We start from the raw sequence: 27,040 nt of genomic DNA, 5'->3' as shown, positions 1-27,040 counted from the left end.
TTTCACTAGTGCAAGTTCTCTCAACAATAATAACATAATTGGATCATATAACTATCCCTCAACATGCAACAAAGAGTCACTCCAAAGTCACTAATAGCGGAGAACAAACAAAGAGATTATTGTAGGGTCTGAAACCACCTCAAATTTATCCTTTCTGATCGATCTATTCAAGAGTCCGTAGTAAAATAACACGAAGCTATTCTTTCCGTTCAATCTATCCTAGATTTCATACTAGAATAACACCTTAAGACACAAATCAACCAAAACCCTAATGTCACCTAGATAGTCCAATATCACCTCAAGTATCCGCGGGTATGATTATACGATATGCATCACACAATCTCAGATTCATCTATTCAACCAACACAAAGAACTTCAAAGAGTGCCCCAAAGTTTCTACCGGAGAGTCAAGATGAAAACGTGTGCCAACCCCTATGCATAAGTTCACAAGGTCACGGAACTCGCAAGTTGATCACCAAAACATACATCCAGTAGATCACGTGAATATCCCATTGTCACCACAGATAAGCACATGCAAGACATACATCAAGTGTTCTCAAATCCTTAAAGACTCAATCCGATAAGATGACTTCAAAGGGAAAACTCAATCCATTACAAGAGAGTAGAGGGGGAGAAACATCATAAGATCCAACTATAATAGCAAAAGCTCGCGATACATCAAGATCATGCCGAATCAAGAATACGAGAGAGAGATCAAACATATAGCTACTGGTACATACCGTCAGCCCCGAGGGTGAACTACCCCCTCCTCGTCATGGAGAACGCCAGGATGATGAAGATGGCCACCGGTGAGGGATCCCCCTCCGGCAGGGTGCCGGAACAGGGTCCCAATTGGTTTTTGGTGGCTACAGAGGCTTGCGGTGGCAGAACTCCTGATCTAGGTTTCTTTCTGGGGGTTTCTGTATTTATAGGAATTTTTGGTGTCGGTCTCACGTCAGGGGGGTCTCCGAGTCGTCCACGAGATAGGGGGACGTGCCCAGGGGGGTAGGGCGCGCCCCCACCCTCGTGGACGGCCCAGGACTCTTCTGGCCCTACTCTTTTACTCCGGGGCTTCTTTTGGTCCATAAAACTCATCAAAAATTGGCATGTCAATTGGACTCCATTTGGTATTCCTTTTCTGTAAAACTCAAAAACAAGGAAAAAACAAAAACTGGCACTGGGCTCTAGGTTAATAGGTTAGTCCCAAAAATCATATAAAACAACATATAAATGCACATAAAACATCCAAGATGGCTAATATAATAGCATGGAACAATAAAAAATTATAGATACGTTGGAGACGTATCAAAGGCACCAAGGACCACGGGAGGTGACGTACATGAGAGCTGGCCCGCGAGACAGAGCTCGACCACTTGGGTTTAGCGACGCTGCAGGGATGGACCTGAGCCCAGACGTCATGCCGGTCCTTAATCATGAGGCGGTCGCGGGTGGGTTTGTGAGGGCGCACGACATTCATGGTGGCAAAGCACCAAACATGCAGGTGATAATATAAAGAAACTCATGAAAGGGTGAGGCCAGTTTTGATATATGTGCAAAACGATACACGCCACAGGGATAGACCCGTACAGCTTGAGGATTATGCAGCCCGAGGGGCGCCCTCAATTGAACAAACCAAAAAGTCACCTGGTAACGTTGTTGTAGAAGTGTTGGAGCAGCTGAAGACGCGCGCTGAAGAGGCCACTGTTCACGAGTCATCTGGCTCGTGAGCCCCGGGGGCTCCAGAGGTCCAAGAGGCTCGCGAGGGTATGGCACCCCTTCCGTCAAGATTGCCTGGCGCCTGGCCTTGTGAGCCGCCAGGACGCCCTGCATGTAGCGCTGCTGCGTGACAGCCATGTTCAGCAAGCCGAACGGCATGCGGACATAGCTGCAGGGGCTGCCCCCACTCCGCCCAACACGGGACGGCCAGAAGAGCTCCTGAGAAGCAGCCCTATTGAGTCCTGGAATGTTGACGCAGACGCGTACCTCGCCACCCATGTCAGGGGTGGCAGCTATGCTGAGCGATGCGGGCCGGTGCTCGCCGCGCATGGCTCATGCCTCCTGAAGCTCTTTAATTGCCTTGGTGATGAACTCCTGAGTGCCTGGTGCCCTGCTCACGGAAGCGCGCGTTAAAAAACGCCTCCACATGGTGCCCGAACGCCTCCCTCGTGACACTGGTCAGGTTAGAGGCCCTCCAGAGGAGAGCCCCCGAGCCCGTCCTGACAGGGGTATCGGGCGCGCCTTCCTATGTGAGAGGGAAGGGCGCCCAGCAGTGGGCGCGGGGTCTGAGGCACGATCGTCGGACGCCCTAGCCTCCTCGAGGCCCCTGAGGAGGAGATGCTTCTTCTTCTTGGGGACGGCCTCAGGAGGACGGATGGCACCCTTGTCATCTGAGTTCTCGACTGCTGCGGCCTGGTAGACACGCTGGAGGGAGCACATCGCATCCTTCTTGTCACAGGTGACCGTGATGATGCCGCCGCTTCCTGGCATCTTAAGAACGTTGTAGCTATGGTGAGTCACTGCCATGAACTTGGCGAGGGCTGGATACCCGAGGATGGCATTGTATGGGAGGCGAATGTGGGCGACGTCGAAGTCGATGAGCTCGGTGCAGTAGTTGTCGCGCTTGCCGAAGGTGACTGGGAGAAGAATCTGTCCCAGGGAATGGTGGAGCCGTCGGTCACCCCTGAGAAGGGCTTGGTGGGGAGGAGCTCGTCGGAGGGCACCTAGAGCCTCTCGAACGTCTCGGCAGAGAGGACGTTGAGCCCCACGCCACCGTCGATGAGCGTCTTGGTGATGAGGACGTTGCTGATGGTCAGCGAGCAGAGCATGGGGAGTGCGCCAGCAGTGGCCGCACATTTGAGCTGATCCGTAGAGTCGAAGGTGATGGCGTACTTGGACCACCTGAGGGGACGCGACGCCTCAAGCTTGGGGAGGGCCGCGTTCACCTCGCGAGCAAACTGATCGAAGATGCGATGAGAGGCGGGGGCTGAGCGCCACCTAGGATGCATGCAATAGCGCGAGGCTCTTGGAAGCCCCGGCCCCATCATCTTGGCGGTGGTCGTCGTTTCTCCACGGCAGCGGCAGCAGCGGAGGTAGGCCGACGTTGCCCTAAGGACGATCCTCACGAGGCTGGTCCCTCCAGGGGCCGTCGCGAGGCTGGCCCTGCCCGCAGTCCTCACAAGGCTGATCACGCCAGTCCTGGCGAGGGTCGCGGTTGTCCCAGTGGCCTCCACCACGACCTCCTTCGTGGTCGTAGCCATGATCATTGCGCTCGGGACGGAGGCCAATGCGCCTGTCACGGATCGCCCTGAGCTCCTGGCAGTCGTTTGTGTTGTGGTCGTGGACGTTGTGGAAGACGCAGAACGAGTGGCTTCCCTTGGAGGATTCGGGGTGGTCGTAGCCGCGCTTCGTCTCAGGTTCGACCGCGAGCATAGCCGGCCTCTTGTGCTTCACGTCCTTAGCCTTGGCCTTCTTATCTTCAGGATCAACCTCCGGGAGCTCCAGGAGGGAGAGGCGACCTTCCTCTGCCCTCGCGCACCTGGTTGCCATGTTGAACATCTCCAGAGCCGAACACAGCTCTTCGTGTATGGCGAGGTCTTCCTTCATATTGACATCCCGGACGCCATCAGTGAACGCTGAAATAATGGCCTCGTATGACACCTTAAGGATCTTGAGGCGAACATTGGTGAAGCGCTGCATGTATTTGTGCAGGTTCTCCCCTGGCTGCGGCTTGATGCGCCGCAGGTCGCCTGCAGCAGGGCGCGGTTGTGAGTACCCTGGAAGTTGGCGATGAAGCGCTCGCGCATCTCGTCCCAGGAGGAGATCGGTCCCACAGGAAGGTTCAGGAGCCACGAACGCGCGCCATCTTTGAGGGCCATGGGAAACCAGTTTGCCATGACTTTGTCGTTGCCGTTCGCTGCCTGAATGCTCACCTCGTAGAGCTGGAGGAACTTAGCCGCATCAGGGGTGCCATCATAGCGTGGAGGCTGATCAGGCTTGAACTTGCCGCGCCATACGACACGGCGCAGCTCTGGGGTGAATGCACGGCATCCTGCCGCACTCACAGGGGCCAGCCGCTGGGGAGGAGCCTGGTCTTGACGCCCACGCGCCGCTGCCTCTAGCGGCACGCGGTCTTGACGTGGCCATACTGGGAGCGCACGCACTTCTCCTTGGGGCCGCTGCACCACCTGGCAGCTTTCTTCATCGTGTGCCGGCGCCCTGCGCGGCGGGTCGCGTGGGGGGCCTCACGCCTTGGCTCGGGGTCCACGCCATGCAGATGAGGAGGAGGAGGCACGCCATGAGCCACATCGCCCACCAGGGACGGCGGAGGACGAAGCGAACGGGACGGCGCAGAGGCAGCAGCGTTGACGAGCTCTGCGATGCGGGCGAGCCAGTCGTCGTAGAGGTCGTTGGCCGAACGATAGTGTAGAAGCTCGTGCGCCATGAGCAGCGCAGCCTACGCGTTCGCCGGCCCGCGACGAACGTGGGAAGACGATGCTGTGGCCGGAGTGGGAGATGGGGTCGCGGTGTGATACGTCTCCAACGTATCTATAATTTTTGATTGTTCGATGCTATTATATTAGCCATCTTGGATGTTTTATATGCAATTATATGCTATTTTATATGATTTTTGGGACTAACCTATTAACCTAGAGCCCAGCGCCAGTTTCTGTTTTTTCCTTGTTTTTGAGTTTTACAGAAAAGAAATACCAAATGGAGTCCAATTGACGTGCCAATTTTTGATGATTTTTTATTGACCAAAAGAAGCCCCCGGAGTAAAAGAGTTGGGCCATAAGAGTCCCGAGCCATCCACGAGGGTGGAGGGCGCGCCCTACCCCTGGGCTCGCCCCCCTATCTCGTGGACGACTCGGAGACCCCCCTGACGTGAGACCAACGCCAAAATTCCTATAAATACAGAAACCTCCAGAAAGAAACCTAGATCAGGAGTTCCGCCGCCACAAGCCTCTGTAGCCACCAAAAACCAATCGGGACCCTGTTTCGGCACCATACCGGAGGGGGGATCCCTCACCGGTGGCCATCTTCATCATCCTGGCGCTCTCCATGACGAGGAGGGAGTAGTTCACCCTCGGGGCTGAGGGTATGTACCAGTAGCTATGTGTTTGATCTCTCTCTCTCGTGTTGTTGATTCGCACGATCTTGATGTATCGCGAGCTTTGCTATTATAGTTGGATCTTATGATGGTTCTCCCCCTCTACTCTCTTGTAATGGATTGAGTTTTACCTTTGAAGTTATCTTATCGGATTGAGTCTCTGAGGATTTGAGAACACTTGATGTATGTCTTGCATGTGGTTATCTGTGGTGACAATGGGATATTCACGTGATCTACTTGATGTATGTTTTGGTGATCAACTTGCTGGTTCAGTGACCTTGTGAACTTATGCATAGGGGTTGGCACACGTTTTCGTCTTGACTCTCCGGTAGAAACTTTGGGGCACTCTTTGAAGTTCTTTGTCTTGGTTGAATAGATGAATCTGAGATTGTGTGATGCATATCGTATAATCATACCCGCGGATACTTGAGGTGATATTGGACTATCTAGGTGACATTAGGGTTTTGGTTGATTTGTGTCTTAAGGTGTTATTCTAGTATGAAATCTAGGATAGATCGAACGGAAAGAATAGCTTCGTGTTATTTTACTACGGACTCTTGAATAGATCGATCAGAAAGGATAACTTTGAGGTGGTTTCAGACCCTACAATAATCTCTTTGTTTGTTCTCCGCTATTAGTGACTTTGGAGTGACTCTTTGTTGCATGTTGAGGGATAGTTATATGATCCAATTATGTTATTATTGTTGAGAGAACTTGCACTAGTGAAAGTATGAACCCTAGGCCTTGTTTCCTAGCATTGCTATAACATTTACGCTCACTTTTATCATTAGTTACCTTGCTGTTTTTATATTTTTAGATTACAAAAACCTATATCTACCATCCATATTGCACTTGTATCACCATCTCTTCGCCGAACTAGTGCACCTATACAATTTACCATTGTATTGGGTGTGTTGGGGACACAAGAGACTCTTTGTTATTTGGTTGCAGGGTTGTTTGAGAGAGACCATATTCATCCTACGCCTCCCACGGATTGATAGACCTTAGGTCATCCACTTGAGGGAAATTTGCTACTGTCCTACAAACCTCTGCACTTGGAGGCCCAACAACGTCTACAAGAAGAAGGTTTTGTAGTAGACATCAAGCAATTTCTGGCGCCGTTGCCGGGGAGGCTAGGTAAGAGGCACTAACACCCCGTCAACTAAGCTAATTTCTGGCGCCGTTGCCGGGGAGGTTAGTGCTTGAAGGTATATCTTTAGATCTTGCAATCGAATCTTTTAGTTTCTATTTTTATCACTAGTTTAGTTTACAAAAGAAAACTACAAAAAAATGGAATTGAGGTTACCTCATATGCTTCATATTTTTAATGTCTTCCGTGAGAATAAGGATTCCGATAATTGTGCTCAATTGCTAGAGGAAGAATGCATTAGAATGTTTGGCACTAAATCTTTGAATGATGAGCATGATAGCAATGTTGTTAGTACGAACTCTTTGAATATCCATAGTACTAATGATGATTGCACTAGTCATGATGAAAATGTCTCTTATAAGCATGCCAATTTTTGTGGAGTGCATAGAGTTTGCAAGTACACACCAAATAGGGAAGATAGATTTTGCAAGAGGCATAAGTATTTAGAAACCAAATGGTTGCAAGAAAGGCTAGATGTTTGTGCTGAAAATTTAAATTTTCTTAGTCATCCTTGTGAACTTTGCAATGAACGTGGTCATTTAAATATCCAATGCAAATTGTTTCATGATCGTATCGTGTCCAAAAATTGTGATGACTTGATTTCCCTTGCGCATCATAATGAACTTAGTTTGCTTGTGGGTTATGAAGAAATGAAACGTATAACTAAGGATATGCCAGAATTTGTCCTTGATAAAGTTCTTGATTTTGATCTAGAGGAAATTTATATGTATTGTGCGGTGAATTGCATTGAAAATCCTTATATTGCCAATTACATAAAGACAAGAAAACAAATAGAAGATGAAGAGAATACTAATGAAAGGGAAGAGATTTCCCAATATCCTCCTATTCTTTCTTATGATGAATCAGGTAACGAGGAGGAGCTTTCTATTCAACCAATCTCATTAATAAGGAGCTCCAAAAAGAGGATTAAACCCACACATGATGTGAAGAAGAAAAAGAAAAGACGGAGAAGCAAAGGTAAAAAGGTATCCCTCCCAAATGATGTTGCTCCTATTACTCATTGTGATGATGATAATTGCTATACTATTGGTGCTATCCATACTATTAATGATGAGAGTGATTATGCTTATGATATGAAAAGGCCCAAGCTTGGGGATGCCATGTTTGATGAGAATGACAAGTTTGAGAATTTATTTGCTGCAATTAATGATTGTCCCAAGCTTGGGGATGCTATGTTTTATGAATATGATATGTTTAACCTCCCAAGTTTTGATATGCAAATTTATTATGATGATAGCATGCCTCCTATTTATGATGGTTATATTGATGAAAGTGGGTTTGGAAGAGTGTCAACTTTAGGAAGTAATGATCCCACTATTTTGGAGGGTGTTGAATCTTATTGTGACAATTATGAAAGTGGATTTGGAGAGGTCATGACTTTATTTAGTAATGATTCCACTATCTTGGAAGAGGTTTCAATTGATTATGATGAGAACAAAGTTGCTACTTATGATGATTATTGTGACGACACTTATTCTATAAAAAGTAGTGACGATTATATTAAAAAATTTCATGATTATGATTACCCTTTTTCTAAACATTACCCTTTTAATGTGGAAACAATTTATAGTATTCGAGTTTCTTATGATACTCCCACTATTCCGAATGAGAAGAATTTTGCTTATGTGGAGAGTAGTAAATTTTCTATGCATGTAGATCATGAAAATTATGCCTCACATGATAGTTATATTGTTGAATTCATTCATGATGCTACTAAAATTATTATGAGCTAGGAATATATGCTTGTAGGAATTGCAATAATATCAAGTTTCCTCTCTATGTGGTTAAAGTTATAAAGTTATGCTTGTTTTGCCTTCCTATGCTAGTTGATTATTGTTCCCATAAATTGTTTGCTCACAAAATGCCTATGCATAGGAAGTGGGTTAGACTTAAATATGCTAGTCATATTATTCATGATGCTATATTTATGTTTCAATTCTTATCTTTTATGTGAGCATCATTGAAATCATCATGCCTAGCTAGGGGCGTTAAACGTAAGCGCTTGTTGGAAGGCAACCCAATTTTATTTTTGTTCTTTGCCATTTGCTCCTGTTTAGTAATAAATAATCTATCTAGCCTCTGGTTATATGTGGTTTTATGTTTTAATTAGTGTTTGCGCCAAGTAGAACCTTTGGGAAGACTTGGGTGAAGTCTATGCGATCTTGGTGTAAAAAACAGAAACTTTTGCGCTCATGAGATTAGCTGCCATTTTTTACTGGAGAGTGCTATTAGGTTGATTCTTTTTGTAGATGATTAATAGACAAATTCCTCACGTCCACCAATTTATTTCAGAATTTTTGTAGTTACATAAGTATTCGAAAGATACAGATTACTACAGACTCTTCTGTTTTTGACAGATTCTGTTTTCTATCTGTTGTTTGCTTATTTTGATGAATCTATGATTAGTATCAGAGGGTATGAACCATAGAGAAGTTGGAATACACTAGATATTACAACAATATGAATTTATAATGAGTTCACAACAGTACCTAAGTGGTGATTTATTTTCTTATACTAACGGAGCTTACGAGTTTTTTGTTAAGTTTTGTGTTGTGAAGTTTTCAAGTTTCGGGTAAAGATTCGATGGACTATGGAATAAGGAGTGGCAAGAGTCTAAGCTTGGGGATGCCCAAGGCACCCCAAGGTAAAATTCAAGGACAACCAAAAGCCTAAGCTTGGGGATGCCCCGGATGGCATCCCCTCTTTCTTCTTTCATCGGTAACTTTACTTGGAGCTATATTTTTATGCACCACATGATATGTGTTTTGCTTGGAGCATCATTTTATTTTCTTTTGTTTTGCTTGATGTTTGAATAAAATACCAAGATCTGAAATTCTTAAATGTTAGAGAGTCTTCACATAGTTACATAATTATTCAACTAATCATTGATCTTCACTCATATCTTTCGGAGTAGTTTGTCGTTTGCTCTAGTGCTTCACTTATATCTTTTTAGAGCACGGTAGTGGTTTTATTTTATAGAAATTATTGATCTCTCATGCTTCACTTATATTATTTTGAGAGTCTTTCATAACAGCATGGTAATTTGCTTTGGTTATAAAATTAGTCCTAATATGATGGGCATTCAAGATGTGTATAATAAAAACTTTCATATAGAGTGCATTAAAAACTATGAGAAGTTTGATACTTGATAATTGTTTTGAGTCATAAAGATGGTGATATTAGAGTCGTGCTAGTTGAGTAATTGTGAAATTGAGAAATACTTGTGTTGAGGTTTGCAAGTCCCGTAGCATGCACGTATGGTAACCGTTGTGTGACAAATTTGAAGCATGAGGTGTTCTTTGATTGCCTTCCTTATGAGCGGCGGTCGGGGACGAGCGATGGTCTTTTCCTACTAATCTACCCCCCTTGGAGCATGCGCGTAGTGCTTTGTTTTGATGACTTGTAGATTTTTGCAATAAGTATGTGAGTTCTTTATGACTAATGTTGAGTCCATGGATTATACACACTCTCACCCTTCCATCATTGCTAGCCTCTTCGGTACCGTGCATTGCCCTTTCTCACCTGGAGAGTTGGTGCAAACTTCGCTGGTGCGTCCAAACCCCATGATATGATACGCTCTATCACACATAAGCCTCCTTATATCTTCCTCAAAACAGCCACCATACCTACCTATTATGGCATTTCCATAGCCATTCCGAGATATATTGCCATGCAGCTTTCCACCGTTCCATTTATTATGACATGCTTCTTCATTGTCATATTGCCTTGCATGATCATGTAGTTTACATCGTATTCATGGCAAGGCCACCATTCATAATTTTTCATACATGGTACTCTTGATTCATTGCCCATCCCGGTACACCGCCGGAGGCACTCATATAGAGTCATATTCTGTTCTAGTATCGAGTTGTAATCCTTGAGTTGTAAATAAATAGAAGTGTGATGATCATCAATATTAGAGCATTGTCCCGTGTGAGTAAAAAAAAGAGAAAGGCCAAAAAAAGATAAGGCCCAAAAAAAGAAAGGCCAAATAAAAAAAGAGAAGGCCCAAAAAAATGAGAGAAAAAGAGAGAAGGGGCAATGTTACTATCCTTTTTCCACACTTGTGCTTCGAAGTAGCACCATGATCTTCATGATAGAGAGTCTCTTATTTTGTCACTTTCATATACTAATGGGAATTTTCATTATAGAACTTGGCTTGTATATTCCAACGATGGGCTTCCTCAAAATGTCCTAGGTCTTCGTGAGCAAGCAAGTTGGATGCATGCCCACTTAGTTTTTTTTGTTGAGCTTTCATACATTTATAGCTCTAGTGCATCTGTTGCATGGCAATCCCTACTCCTCGCATTGACATCAATTGATGGGCATCTCCATAGCCCGTTGATTTGCCGCGTTGATGCGATACTTTCTCCCTTTTTGTCTTCTCCATACAACCTCCATCATCATACTCTGTTCCACCTATAGTGCTATGTCCATGGCTCGCGCTCATATATTGCGTGAAAGTTCAAAAAGTCTGAGAATGCTAAAGTATGAAACAATTGCTTGGCTTGTCATCGGGGTTGTGCATGATTGGAGAATTTTGTGTGACGATGTTGGAGCATAGTCAAACTATATGATTTTGTAGGGATGAGCTTTCTTTGGCTTTGTTATTTTGAGAAGACATAATTGCTTGGTTAGTATGCTTGAAGTATTATTATTTTATGTCAATATTAAACTTTTGTCTTGAATCTTTCGGATCTGAACATTCATGCCACAATAAAGAAAATTACATTGAAAAATATGTTAGGTAGCATTCCACATCAAAAATTCTGTTTTATCATTTACCTACTCGAGGACGAGCAGGAATTAAGCTTGGGGATGCTTGATACGTCTCCAACGTATCTATAATTTTTGATTGTTTGATGCTATTATATTATCCATCTTGGATGTTTTATATGCATTTATATGCTATTTTATATGATTTTTTGGACTAACCTATTAACCTAGAGCCCAGCGCCAGTTTTTGTTTTTTCCTTGTTTTTGAGTTTTACAGAAAAGGAATACCAAACGGAGTCCAATTGACGTGCCAATTTTTGATGATTTTTTATGGACCAAAAGAAGCCCCCGGAGTAAAAGAGTTGGGCCAGAAGAGTCCCGAGCCATCCACGAGGGTGGAGGGCGCGCCCTACCCCCTGGGCTCGCCCCTATCTCATGGACGACTCGGAGACCCCCCTGACGTGAGAACGACGCCAAAAATTCCTATAAATACATAAACCTCCAGAAAGAAACCTAGATCCGGAGTTCCTCTGCCGCAAGCCTCTGTAGCCACCAAAAACCAATCGGGACCCTGTTCCGGCACCCTCCCACAGGGGGGATCCCTCACCGGTGGCCATCTTCATCATCCTGGCGCTCTCCATGACGAGGAGGGAGTAGTTCACCCTCGGGGCTGAGGGTATGTACCAGTAGCTATGTTTTTGATCTCTCTCTCTCGTGTTGTTGATTTGCACGATCTTGATGTATCGCGAGCTTTGCTATTATAATTGGATCTTATGATGGTTCTCCCCCTCTACTCTCTTGTAATGGATTGAGTTTTCCCTTTGAAGTTATCTTATCGGATTGAGTCTCTGAGGATTTGAGAACACTTGATGTATGTCTTGCATGTGCTTATCTGTGGTGACAATGGGATATTCACGTGATCTACTTGATGTATGTTTTGGTGATCAACTTGCGGGTTCAGTGACCTTGTGAACTTATGCATAGGGGTTGGCACACGTTTTCGTCTTGACTCTTCGGTAGAAACTATGGGGCACTCTTTGAAGTTCTTTGTGTTGGTTGAATAGATGAATCTGAGATTGTGTGATGCATATCATATAATCATACCCGCAGATACTTGAGGTGACATTGGAGTATCTAGGTGACATTAGTGTTTTGGTTGATTTGTGTCTTAAGGTGTTATTCTAGTACGAACTCTAGGATAGATCGAACGGAAAGAATAGCTTCGTGTTATTTTACTACAGACTCTTGAATAGATCGATCAGAAAGGATAACTTTGAGGTGGTTTCGTACCCTACAATAATCTCTTCGTTTGTTCTCCGCTATTAGTGACTTTGGAGTGACTCTTTGTTGCATGTTGAGGGATAGTTATATGTTCCAATTATGTTATTATTGTTGAGAGAACTTGCACTAGTGAAAGTATGAACCCTAGGCCTTGTTTCCTAGCATTGCAATACCATTTAAGCTCACTTTTATCATTAGTTACCTTGCTATTTTTATATTTTTAGATTACAAAAACCTATATCTACCATCCATATTGCACTTGTATCACCATCTCTTCGCCGAACTAGTGCACCTATACAATCTACCATTGTATTGGGTGTGTTGGGGACACAAGAGACTCTTTGTTATTTGGTTGCAGGGTTGTTTGAGAGAGACAATCTTCATCCTATGCCTCCCACGGATTGATAAACCTTAGGTCATCCACTTGAGGGAAATTTTCTACTATCCTACAAACGTCTGCACTTGGAGGTCCAACAACATCAACAAGAAGAAGGTTGTGTAGTAGACATCGCGGTGTGGCCGTCGCGACGCACGGACGACGGCAGTGACGAGTCCTGCTGCTCATGGGTAGCGGGGTCAATGGCGGCATTGGCCACCGGGGAGGCAGAAAGGCGAGGTGGGCCGTTGCCCATAGGTGCCATCTGAGCGACACGAGCAGCCCAGCGCTCGGCGCGAACATGGTGAGCGTCAACTATAGGAATGACGGAATGGCGGAGCGAAAGGTGGAAGAGAGGCTTCGACACGCCCCTACCTGGCGCGCCAAATGTCAGATTCAGGGCTCCACAGACCGAAGAAAGGTTCAAACTCTGGGGCGTCTGCGAAGAACTCAACCTCTCCAGCCAACTAGTTCATCATCCCCATGACCTAGCTCGATGAACAAGAAAGGAAAGGGACACAACAGTTTACCTAGGTTCGGGCCACCTTGTGGTGTAAGACCCTACTCTTTCTTTATGGTGGATTAGCCTCGCGAGGGGCTGAGGATGAACTTGTACCAGGGAAGAACAACCTCGGGGGGTCTGTTCTTGCGTGGGTGTGAGCTAGTAAGGTCTCTCTCGGATCGGATCCGGCCCCCTTTCCTATGGTGGTGGCTAAGCTATATTTATAGTGGCCTTGGTCCTCTTCCTCCACACGAAGGCGGGAAGGGATCCCACAGTGGCCAATTTTGAAGGGGGATAAGAAGTACATCCTATCTTGACGAAAGGTGGTCTTCGCCTGCAAAGCTTCTGGTCGCAACGCCATGGTGGGCTCGGCAATGACATCCGTCCTGCCGTCTTGGCGGTTTGGTCTTTGTTGCCTAGGAATGGAAACCTTTGGCAGATTCCTCGAGACCCCGCGCCTGCGCTTGCCCCCTTAGCACCAAAGAGGAAACCTGCGCTCTGCACCCGCTGGCACTCGCCTGGCCTTGGTTGTCATGGCTGGCGTCACCTCAACCTCATGAGGTGAGCACCCGCATAGGAATCTCCGCTCCCTCCGGAGGTCTTGGTGTAGTCCGCCTCGCGAGGCTTGGCCACTCGCGAGGGTCTTGTCTTGCTGGTGCGGAATACGGGGCGTACCAGGCCATCGATGGAGCCGCACCATGGGCTGCAGGCAGGCAAGTCTTGGTAGCCTGGTTCCCAAAATGCCGACACATTAAGCTAGGCATAAAGTGCTCAAGTAATGAATCCATCGAGATCCCAAGGTATATCAAAGCCAATTTTAATTAGCAATGATTTGGCATTTAGTAGTGAGCACAAAGCAACATATATCATGCAATGACGAAGTCTAACTCTCTTCCTATGCATCAACATGTCATAAAAGAATAATTCATGCGCATCAAGTAAAGGCCAATACATAGCATAAGCAGTTTCTTGCAATTTTATCGTGTTGGAAACATAGAGAGGCGGAGATGTAGTTCCTCTCTCATAATAATTGCAAGTAGGAGCAGCAAGCACATGCATATTATATTCATCAAAATTGTCATGTGCAACGGTAAAAGGCAACTGCTACTTCTTGAGCTTGCATTGGTTTTTCCCTTGAAGAGGAAAGGGTGATGCAGCAAAGTAGAGATAAGTATTTCCCTCAGTTAGAGAACCAAGGTATCAATCTAGTAGGAGACAATGCACAAATCACCAATACCTGCACAAACAATCAAACAACTTGCACCCAATGCGATAAAGGGGTTGTCAATCCCTTTCCGGTCACTTGCAAAAGTGAGATCTGATAGAGATAGATAAAACTAAACAAAAGATAAAGTATTTTTTTGGTGTTTTTGGTTTATAGATCAGAAAGTAAAAGATTGGAAAATAGTAGATAGGAAACTTATATAATGGAAAATAGACCCGGGGGCCATAGGTTTCACTAGAGGCTTCTCTCAAGATAGCAAATAATACGGTGGGTGAACAAATTACTGTCGAGCAATTGATAGAAAAGCGCAAAGTTATGACGATATCCAAGGCAATGATTATGAAATATAGGCATCATGTCCGTGTCAAGTAGACCGACTCCTGCCTGCATCTACTACTATTACTCCACACATCGACTGACTCCTGCCTGCATCTAGAGTATTAAGTTCATGAAGAACAGAGTAACAAATTAAGATGACATGATGTAGAGGAATAAACTCAAGCAATATGATGCAAAACCCATCTTTTTATCCTCGATGGCAACAATACAATACGTGCCTTGCCGCCCCTACTATCACTGGGAAAGGACACCGCAAGATTGAACCCAAAGCTAAGTATTTCTCCCATTGCCAGAAAAACCATTCTAGTTGGCCAAACCAAACCGATAGTTCAAAGAGAATGACAAAGATATCAAATCTTGCATAAAAGAATTCAGAGAAGAATCAAATAATATTCATAGATAAGCTGATCATAAATCCACAATTCATCAGATCTTGACAAACACACCGCAAAAGAAGATTACATCGAATAGATCTCCAAGAACATCGAGGAGAACATGGTATTGAGAATCAAAGAGAGAGAAGAGACCATCTAGCTACTAGGCATGGACCCGTAGGTTTGAGGTAAACTGCTCACGCTTCATCGGAAGGGAAATAGAGTTGATGTAGATGCCCTTCGTGATCGAATCCCCCTCCGGCAAGATGCCGGAAAAGGCCCCAAGATGGGATCTCACGAGAACAGAAGGTTGCGGCGGTGGAAAAGTGTTTTCGTGGATGTTTCTGGTGGTTTTGGAATATATGTGAATATATAGGACGAAGAATTAGGTCAGGGGAGTCATGAGGGCCCCACAAGGCAGGGGCGCGCCCTACCCCCCTGGGCGCGCCCTTCCCCTTGTCACCGCCTCATGGCTCTTCTGACTTGAACTCCAAGTCTCCGGGGTGTCTTCTGGTCCAAGAAAAATCATCGCGAAAGTTGTATTCCGTTTGGAGTCCGTTTGGTATTCCTTTTCTGCGAAACTCAAAAACAAGGAAAAAACTGGCACTGGGCTCTAGGTTAATAAGTTAGTCCCAAAAATAATATAAAATAGCATATTAATGCATATAAAACATCCAAAACAGATCATATAATAGCATGGAATAATAAAAAATTATAGATACGCTGGAGACGTATCAGCAACCCATCAATGTAATCCTTAATAAGTGCAAACTTCTCTGATATAGTGTAATTGGGAGAATTCAAGAAGATAATAAGACTATCATTTGTGGGTACAATAGCAATAATTTCATTCTTAACATAAGGAACTATAGAAAAATCATCTCCATAGGCATAATTCATATTGGCATCATGGCCACAAGCATAGAAAGCATCAAGTTCATCAAAAAGGGATATTTCAGCAGAATCAACGGGATCATAGCAATTATCATAGCATTCATCCTTCGGTAAGCATGAAGGGATATTAAATAATGTATGAGTTGGAGGGTTACTCTCATTAAAAGGTGGGCACGGGTAGCTAATCCGCTCTTCCTCCTTTTGTTCTTCGCTCTCATCATCATCTTTTTCATCTAATGAGCTCACAGTTTCATCAATTTCTTCTTCCATAGACTCATGAAAAATATTAGTCTCTTCTTGGACAGCGGAGACATTCTCAATAAATACATCAATATCGTAGTTGCATATATAATTATCATAGCAATATTTAAGTATAGCAAAATTTTCAGGTCTATAAACTAAATCATCAAAATCTTCAAACTTTAAACAAAGATTCAATTTCATAAGCACCCTTAAAAGCAACAAATTCTTCTATTCGTTCCACATCATAGCAATCATATATACCATTAGCATAAGAAGCCAGGGTTTCATTATCAGTAAATTCACATGAAAAGGGAAGGTGTCGAGCCTTCATCCTAGAGCAACAAGTATAATCATATCTCGAGCATAAATTCCAAGCATACCATTGCAACATTTCAATTTGATCCCATAAAGTTTTCCTTTTTTAGTCAAGCGATAATCCCTAAAGTATTCATGTTGATCCAACGTTACTCCAATTTTCAAGTTGAATGGGGTTTTCTTAGGATTATCAAAGTAGTTCATAATATTTTTCACATAACAAGCATCGAGGGTTTTAGGAGGTTTTGCATCTCCATGAGTAGCAAGTACCACTAACTTTTTTGGTGTTTCGTGTTCCATATCCATAAGTAAAGATAGAAAACAACTTAGAACAGAAAATAAAACCTACTTAGTGATAAAGCAAACAAGCACACACGAGAATATTCACCCCACACTATTGCTCCCTGGCAACGGCGCCAGAAAAAGGTCTTGATAACCCACAAGTATAGGGGATCGTTTGTAGCCTTCTTCGATAAATAAGAGTGTCAAACCCAACGAGGAGCTAAAGGTAGAACAAATATTCCCTCAAGTTCTATCGACCACCGATACAACTCTACGCACACTTGACGTTTGCTTTACCTAGAACAAGTATGAAACTTGTCGGATCACGGGTTTCGGCAAAACCCTCAAGGTTCGAACACTGGGGTGCGCACAAAGATCTCCCCCTACCGATCCATGTCCTAGCTTCGCTAAGGTCTCAAGGGCTAACTCGACGAACTCGCAACACAAGGGACACAAGATTTATACTGGTTCGGGCCACCGTTGTGGTGTAATACCCTACTCCAGTGTGGTGGTGGTGGATTGCCTCTTGGGCTGAGGATGGACAGTACAAGGGGAAGAACAGCCTCCTGAGGCGAGGTGTTCTTGTGCTTGGTGAACTTGAGTGGGTGTGGATCACTCAAGTTGGGATGAGATGCCTCCGAATGAGTTTGAGACCAGTTGCCTCCTACTGTGGTGGGTAATCCTATTTATAGAGGCCCTGGTCCTCTCCCCAAATATTGAGCGGGAAGGGAGCCAACAACGGCCAATTTGAAAGGGGACAACTAGTACAACTTATCCTAACAAAAGCAGTCTTCGCCTGCAAAAGGCTCTGGTGGTGACGCCGCCTTATGCTCCATGGTGACCTCCGTCTTGCCGTCCTGCTGGTCTTGGTCTCATTGCACTGATATGGAAACCTTTGCTTGACGCCTCGGTACTCCATGCCTGCGCTTGCCTCCTTAGCACCAAAGAGGAAACAAGTACACTGTGTGCGCTGGCGCCCGCTGTCGGTGTCAAAACCGGTGGATCTCGGGTAGGGGGTCCCGAACTGTGCGTGTAAGGTCGATGGTTGCAAGAGACGGGGGACACGATGTTTACCCAGGTTCGGGCCCTCTCTATGTAGGTAATACCCTACTTCCTGCTTGATGGATCTTGATGTATATGAGTGTTACAAGAGTTGATCTACCACGAGATCGTAATGGCTAAACCCTAGAAGTCTAGCCTGTATGACTATGGTAATGAGTGTCTCCTATCCAGACTACACCCTCCAGTTTATATAGACATCGGAGGGATCTAGGGTTACATAGAGTCCGTTACATAGGAAGGAATCTTCACAGTTGATCGCCAAGCTTGCCTTCCACGCCAAGAAGAGTCCTATCCGGACACAGGTACAGTCTTCGGCCTTCATGTCTTCACAGCCCGTTAGTCTGGCCCATGGATAACAGGCCGGATGCCCGAGGACCCCTTAGTCCAGGACTCCCTCAGTAGCCCCTGAACCTGGCTTCAATGACGAGGAGTCCGGTGCGCAGATTGTCTTCGGCATTGCAAGGCGGGTTCCCTTTTCCCGAACTCCAAGATAGTCTTCGGATGCGACGATAGTATCCGGACCTGTAACACGTACCACACACAACTGCAGAGAGAATATAATACTTGCACGAGTCCCATCTGCTGACAGCTTTTTACATCATGACATTACGTCGGCCCGGCCATAACTTCGGACCGTTTTGTGTTCACCGTTCCACGTTTCGCGATGAGGTTGCTATTGGCACGTCTTGTCAAAGCAGAGATCATGTCCCTCTATTGCGGGATTCTCATCAATGCGGGTATGGGTAACCCAACCGTGCCGTTTATACAGCCCTTGGGAATAGGCGAATTCTAAGGCAAGTGGGGAGGCGCTCAACATTTACTGCCTTTATAAAGGGATAAGGGCTCACCCTTCTTCTCCCACGCCTTCTCTCTATCTCCGCCCTTCCAATCTCGAGCTCCAGCGCCCAAGTTCTCATGTCCTTTCCACTCGAGCTAGCACTCAACCATGTCCGGATCCGGAGGTCAGGGCAAGTGGATGGCCTCCTCCGTCAAGGAAGAGGACATTACTGAGCTTCGGGCGCCCGGATATTTGGTGAAGCAAATCGTCCACCGCCTGCCGGCCGAGGGACAAGTCGTCCCCACGCCGGAGCCCAACGAGAGGGTTGTGTTACTCCCTCATTTCTTCCGCGGACTAGGGTTCCCGCTCCACCCTTTTGTTCGCGGGCTGATGTATTATTACGGGATAGATTTCCATGATCTGTCCCCGAACTCCTTCCTCAACATATCGGCATTTATCGTCGTGTGTGAGGCATTCCTCCGCATCCACCCCCACTTCGGGCTATGGCTCAAAGTCTTCAATGTGAAGCCAAAGGTGGTGGATGGCCAGCACGCGGAGTGCGGGGGAGCCATGGTGAGTAAGCTGTCAAACGTCTCCTGGCCGAAAGGCACTTTCGTGGAGATGGTAAAGGAGTGGCAGAAACAATGGTTCTACATCACAGAACCCAGCGGCACCACCTGGGCCGCAGCTGCCGAATTCCGCTCCGGTGCTCCCATGCGACTCACCTCCTGGGTCGAGAAGAGTCTGGACTGGTGTTCGCCCGATGAGTTGATAGCGCTGCAGACGCGCGTTCAGAGTATGATAGCCAAGAACGTCAAGCTTGTCGATGTAATCCAGGTGATGATAGTTCACCGGATCCTCCCGTGCCAGCGCAGAAGTCGCCGTTTGTGGGAGTTTAATCCGAAGAAGCACCAAACCCTGGAGAGGCTCTTCGAAACTACTCACGAAGGTGCCTGGAAGTTGCTCTTTAAGGGCAACGAGAAACCGCCGGCCACGGATTCAGACCGTGGTCACGATTGTAAACACCTCGCCAGCGAGGTATGTTATTTTTGACGTATCCCCAACTTAATTGTTTCGAGGATGATGTCTGAGTTTTATCATTGCTTTATTCAGGATTGGATGGAGAGGGCGAAGCGGATCCAGTGTCCGGCTCCGCTGCCTGAAGAACCAGTCATCACGCGTCTGGCGAAGATGCTGGTGTCGGCGCCATATAAGGCGCCGGAGAAGAAGGCCAAGGGGGCCAAAAGTGGCCCCCATCGCAAGGGCACTTCGGACGTGACGTCTGAAGACGAGGAAGCCCATTCCTTCGTCCATGAGGACGACGACGAGGAAGAGGGGGAGGAGGAGGAGAAGAAACCTCCCCCTAAGGAGAAGAAGAGGGGGGCCTCCACGAATCTGGAGGCGGGAACGCCCAAGAAGGGGAAGGGCGCCCCCGCGGTCGACACCGCGTGGGACATTGATAGCAGTCCGGAGCGACGGCTCCGCACTAAGCCCCGGGCCGCATCGTAAGTACTATGACTCCCGTACATAAGTGTACTCGGCCTCTCCTTTTTATTGTTTTGACGTGGTTAATTGTGCCATTGCAGTCCAGCCCGCGGCAGCATCCAGCGATCCTCTTCAGGGGGTTCGTTGGATCCGGCGGAAATGGCCAGTATGGGGGAGCACTGAAGTGTTCCCCTGAGGCCAAGGACGACACTGAAGTGTTGTCCCGGAGGACTGCTCCGAGTCAGGGAGGGGCCCAGGACGTTGTCCAGGAGGTGCCGCAAGGCGAGACCTCCGCTGCCGGACATATGGGGGAGCAAATTCCCATGGAGGATGGTGAAGAGGGACGTATTCAATTCGGCCCTCAGCCGAATACGATCCTGGGGACCGATACGGCCCCGGAATCTGGCGCGCGCCTTCCTTCCTAGGAGGGGGGTGCGTTAATTCCACCGATGGCCCCTGTCCAGCTAGGGGCACCGGATAACCTGATGGAGGCACTACGAGGCGCCTCCATTGTGGACGAGCACCGTGTCCTTATTGGTACGGTGATCGAGAAAATTTAGTCCACCAAGAGCGGACTGAACGGGGCCTGCAACAATCTGTTGACAGGTTTTGAGGTAAGTCATGTAGGAAGAGAACACCCCGTGCTGACAGTAGCCCCTGAGACACTGTCCGTTCGGAAAGAAATGCCGGACAGGGGATCAACCCTTTGTAGGAGACTAACTTGATATATATGAATGAGCAGGCGTCGCTGTTGGCCGCGACCTCGCATGCTGCGTAAGACTCTGAACTGAAGTAGAGGTTGGAGTGGGCCGAGAACGAGCTCGGCGAAGTGAAGATGAAGCTCCAGAAGAAGCAAGGTGAGTGACGGCTTGCTGTGTATTCGGAAAGAATAAGTGGTGAGTATGGACCGGAGTGTCATAATGTGTGTAGGGGCAGCGACCGAGGTCGAGGTCCTAAAAAATGCCCTGACCGAAGCCGAGGGGAAGGCTGTCCTGCAGCAAGCCGCCCGTAAGAAGCTCAAGGCCCGGGCCGACAAGATCCAGTAGGAGCTCTAGGACGCGGTGAAAAAGTGTGAGGCTTTGGAGCGCGAAGCGTCCGTTCGAGAGACCGAACTTACCAAAGCTCGCCAGAGCACGGAGGCCGCACAGAATGAAGCCCGGGGCGCTCTCCAGGAGATCCAGGAGGCCAAGAAGATCGCAGCGGGTAAGGCATTTAACATGCAAAGCAAGTATGCGGGGAGGGAGTACCTTTTACTAACCCGGATTCGGAGTTGCCCAAGGGCTTTTGCGGATCTACCATGCAGCGTGTCCGATGCGGCGGAGTTCTTCCGAGCCAAAGAAGGGAGCTCCACGGAGAAGCCGTTCTAGAGACAATATGCTGTGCCAGAACATCTGGTGCCCTTTACCGATCAGCTGAAACAGCTGGTCAAGCTGCACCGGGTGGCCGAACTGGCCATGAAGGACTTGATAATCCGGCTGTGGCCAGCCGAGGCGATACCCAGCAGTTATTTTGGCCTCGTGAAGCGGGTGATGGAGGCGTGTCCGCGGCTAGACATCGTCAAGCAATCAGTCTGCATCGAGGGTGCCCGCATGGCCTTCGCTCGTTGCAAGATGTGGTGGGCGAGGATGGACGCCGTTGAGGTGGCCAGTGGGCTGCCGGAGGGCAAGGAGCACCGCACACCCGAGCGATATTTTGCGGATGTCCTGGAGGGATCTCGTCTTGCAACCGCGCAGTGCGGGCAGGACCTTATTTTCGAATGAAGACATTCATTTTTTCCTTTGCCTTGTATGATGAAAACAAATCCATTTTGTAATATAATGTTTGTTATGTTTTGATTGTTTCCTCCTGTGCGGCCGTGTTATATTAAATCTAAGGGTTGGCCAGTCGTCGGCTTCTGCCCTCACATAGGTAGTACGGAGGTGTTCGGGATGGAATCTAAACAATCTTGATCCAATTGTATGGTCCTTGAAGGAGTTGTTTAGCGCAACGAACCAGGTAATCAGACTATGCGGCTTAAACGCCCTCACTTAGCCATAGGAGTTTTATAATAAAACATAGGCACAAGCCCTGGTATACAAATCAGGGTGCTGTCAGTGTCTGATTGGGAAGTATCGATCCTTCGCGAAATGCGGAAAAAAAAATCTCCAACGATTTGTGACCTCCGAACAGCTGACCGGCTCTAGCCGCATCATGACAGTCAGTTTTTGGCTTTCTCTACTGAGGTGCTCATCTGGTCTAGGCCAGGGCACAATCGTAGTAGTTCTCCCTTTACTACCCTAGCCGATATAGCGGAACGTAGGGTAGCAAGCACAGGAGCCTGCAACCCAACTATTGACCAAAGACATGATTCGGAGCCAATGCATATAATGCTAAATTTGGGGTGCCGAACTTATCTATAAGAAGTGTTCAGACTTTGTTGCCGTATTATGGGGCGATAGGAAGCCCCTGGCGAATATGAAACGTACCAAAGTGTACGGGTGTGAGGATATAAGTAATTAATAGCAACGGGAAACAGAAAAAGAGTAGAGGTAGTATCTGGGGCCCCTTGACGTGGGCCGTAAACTGTTTCCATTGTAGTTGGGTTAGTGCGTCAAAGCGCATTTATACAAGTAATGCGATATGCAACCGGCTATTTAACATGCCAAAACCAGAGGAGAGCTGCATTTGGGTACTGAAGAACAGGTAGAGTAGTCGTTGAATTGTCCTCTAGGGCTTCCCCTGTATGCCCTTGCTCTGCGCCAATCTGGTGTACTTGTCCTTTGACAGGGACCGGTAATCAGGCCATCGGAGGAGGCCTGTATAAAAGATACCTGAAAAAGGAAAAAGAGAAAAATGGAAATAGCAAAGATACTAGTGAGTCCGGGATTGGTGTAGCCGAACTGTGGGTCACAAGTAGTTGTGCCTCCATCATGCCCATGGGATTTTGAGTGCGTAATTATGTACGCGAGGTGCGGATGCGGCTACCTCATCAGGATCGGGATGGAGTCCGAATTGCTAGACGAGCTCTTGACGAGCGAAACCGTCCTGTTGCAGTGTGGTCCAGACTCTCTTAGTGATGTCCAGGGGCTCGGCAGCCAGATTCCGGTTCTGCTTGAGAAGGCCGCTCTGCACCTCTGCTGCTAGGGCGGCTGTGTGCTCCTCTATTCGGAGGGAGTGTTGAGTGTTTCCGTTGACTATTATGACGCCGCGTGGACCGGGCATCTTGGGCTTGAGATAAGCATAGTGTGGCATTGCGTTGAATCTAGCAAACGCAATTCATCCGAGCAGTGCGTGGTAGCCGCTGTGAAGGGGACGATATTGAAGATTAACTCTTCGCTTCGGAAGTTGTCTGGGGAACTGAAGACCACTTCCAGCGTGATTGAGCCCGTGCAATGGGCCTCTACGCCTGGTATGACTCCTTTAAAGGTAGTCTTTGTGGGCTTGATTCGTGAGGGATTAATGCCCATTTTACGCACTGTATCCTGATAGAGCAGGTTGAGGCTGCTACCACCGTCCATTAGGACTCGTGTTAGGTGAAATCCGTCGATGATTGGGTCGAGGACCAGTGCGGCCGAACCGCCATGGCGGATACTAGGTGGATGATCTCGACGATCGACGGTGATCGGGAATGACGACCACGGATTGAATTTCGGGGCGACTGGCTCTACCCCGTAGACGTCCCTGAGTGCTCGCTTGCGCTCCCTTTTGGAGATGTGTGTAGCGTATATCATGTTCACCGTTTTGACTTGAGGGGGAAATTTCTTCTGCCCACCAGTGTTCGTCTGCCGGGGCTCTTCGTCCTCATCCTCGCTTTGTGATCCCTTTTCCTTGTTCTCAGCATTTAACTTGCTAGCATGTTTAAAAACCCAACAATCCCTGTTGGTATGATTGGCTTGTTTGTCTGGGGTGCCATGTATTTGGCACAGACGGTCGAGTATGCGGTCCAAGCTGGATGGTCCCTCATTGTTCCTTTTGTAGGGCTTCTTCCGCTAGCCGGACTTGGAGCCACTGAATCCGGCGTGAACTACCGTGTCATCGGTGTTATCACCATTAATTCGGCATTTGTGTTTATTGCGCCGGAGCTTGCCAGTGCTGTTTTTGGCCTCGGAGGGGCCTGCCTCGTTGGCTGTGTTTGTACTACGAGCCAGCCAACTATCCTCACCCGCGCAAAAGCGGGTCCTGTGTGCCGTGAGGGCTGCCATGGATTTCGGCTTTTCTTGGCCGAGGTGGCGGGCGAGCCATTCATTGCGGATGTTGTGTTTGAAGGTCGCTAGGGCTTCGGCATCCGGACAGTCAACGATATGGTTCTTTTTGGTTAGGAACCTAGTCCAGAATTTTTTGGCCGATTCTCCAGGTTGTTGAACTATATGACTTAAGTCATCGGCGTCTGGTGGCCGAACATAAGTGCCTCAGAAGTTGTCCAGAAAAGCTTCTTCCAAGTCCTCCCAACTGCCGATGGAATTTTCAGGCAGGCTATTTATCCAGTGTCTAGCTAGCCCTTTTAATTTTAGTGGGCGGTATTTGATGGCGTGGAGGTCATCTCCTCGAGCCATATGTATGTGGAGAATAAAATCTTTGATCCATACTGCGGGATCGGTTGTTCCGTCGTATGATTCGATATTGACGGGCTTGAACCCCTCAGGGAATTCGTGATCCAGTACTTCATCTGTGAAGCAAAGAGGGTGTGCGGCGCCTCTATATCGGGCCGCGTCACGGCGCACCTCCGATGAAGTCCGTCTGCGGATATCAGCTCGGGCGTGACTAGGTTTGTCACGTCCGAATAGGAAGCCGTCATCCTGAGTCGGAAAGCGTGCTCGCGATCCGTAGATTGATCTGGTGTGTCCTGCTCTACTGTCCAGTTCCTGCCGAAGGTCGTATGTATAGTCCCGAGCTGTTTTGTCTCTGTTTTTGCGGGGCGGTGGGGCGTTCTGCTGTTCGGCATGAGTTGCCATTTTGTCCCGACCGCGGGGTGGTCGGTCCGCCGCACTGTCCCGACGACGCGATGGTCGTTCCGCATTGCCCGAGGGAGGTATGGGATCTAGTGCCTGCTCATCGAACTAAGGTAGCAGTCTGTGTTTCAGGTAACTCTTGGCTGGGCGCTTGAGGCCGTATTCTTTGGCTGCCAGGACATCGGTCCATCTGTCAATGAGTAGGTCTTGATCGGCTTGGAGCTGCTGCTGCTTTTTTCTTCAGGCTTCTTGCAGTAGCTATTAGCTGGCGCTTGAAGCGCTCCTGCTCGAGGGGTGCCTTAGGGACGATGAAATCCTCGTTGCCGAGGCTCTCCTCATCCTCGGAGACTGGACGATAACTGTCGTCATCCGGGTCATTGGGCATGGTCTGTTTATCAGGGTTAACTTGCCCGTTGTCTTGTTCCTCCTGTTCGGATGTAGCTCCAACAGGGTCTTCATTGTTTTTGGCGTCGCCCGGAGTACTATTTTCTCCGGTGCCAGTGTTGCCATCTTTTGAGCGACGAGGCTTAGAACGGCGTTTAGGGCGCCGACGCTTGGACTGTGTCTCAAAAGGTTTATTCGCAACTGGATCTTCTTTGTCATCGTCGCTAGCTTTTTTAGGTGTGTCAACCATGTACACATCGTATGAAGAGGTGGCCGTCCAACGTCCAGTGAATGGCGGGTCTTGGCCTTGCTCCTTGTCGGCATCGTCGTCCATACCGTCGATGTCTTCGGAGCCATAATCAAGCACGTCGGTTAAGTCATCGACAGTGGCTATGAAGTGTGTGGCGGGTGGGAAGTAAAATTCCCCATCATCAGCTTCTAGCTCGAACCGAACATAGTTCGGCTGTGAGTCCTTCTCCAAGGACAGATTCTATAAAGAGTTTAGCACATCACCCAAAGGTGAGTGCTGGAAGATGTCTGCGGCACTGAATTCGAAAATCGATAACCGACCCAGCTTGGTGTCCGCAGGCGTACATGGTCCGGAACTTATAGCCGGAGACGAGTCCGCAGTTCCGTTGACGTAAATATTGCAGGGTGTCGAGTCTGTGTGCGGCTCCAACGCCGCGGAATTTGTGGCCTTGGATGGCACGATCTGCTCCGGCTCTAAGGCCGTTGCAGCAACAGGAACCATCTCCTGGATGTGACCCGATGACAGATTTAAGTCATGTTCATCAGAGCGATGGGGAGCGATCGTCGCGGTCTCGAATCCGTCAAGGATCAAGTCTCCGCGGATGTCCGCGACGTAGTTCAAGCTTCCGAATCTGACCTGATGGCCAGGGGCGTAACTATCGATCGGCTCCAGATGGCCAAGTGAGTTGGCCCGCAATACGAAGCCGCCGAACACGAAGATCTGTCCGGGGAGGAAGGTTTCTCCCTGGACAGCGTCACTATGGACGATCGAAGGGGCCATCGAACCTTCTGTCGATGGCATAGTGGAACTCTCAATGAAAGCACCAATGTCGGTGTCAAAACCGGCGGATCTCGGGTAGGGGGTCCCGAACTGTGCGTCTAAGGTTGATGGTTGCAGGAGACGGGGGACACGATGTTTACCCAGGTTCGGGCCCTCTCTATGGAAGTAATACCCTACTTCCTGCTTGATGGATCTTGATGAATATGAGTGTTACAAGAGTTGATCTACCACAAGATCGTAATGGCTAAACCCTAGAAGTCTAGCCTGTATGACTATGGTAATGAGTGTCTCCTATCCGGACTACGCCCTTTAGTTTATATAGACACCGGAGGGATCTAGGGTTACATAGAGTCGGTTACATAGGAAGGAATCTTCACAGTTGATCGCCAAGCTTGCCTTCCACGCCAAGAAGAGTCCGATCCGGACATGGGTACAGTCTTCGGCCTTCATGTCTTCACAGCCCATCAGTCCGGCCCATGGATAACAGGCCGGACGCCCGAGGACCCCTTAGTCCAGGACTCCCTCACCCGCCTGGTCTCGATCGTCAT

Source organism: Triticum aestivum, chromosome 2D (genome assembly GCF_018294505.1).
Source record: "Triticum aestivum cultivar Chinese Spring chromosome 2D, IWGSC CS RefSeq v2.1, whole genome shotgun sequence".
Taxonomy (NCBI): Eukaryota; Viridiplantae; Streptophyta; class Magnoliopsida; order Poales; family Poaceae; genus Triticum; species Triticum aestivum.
Note: the sequence above shows the minus strand (reverse complement) of the source record.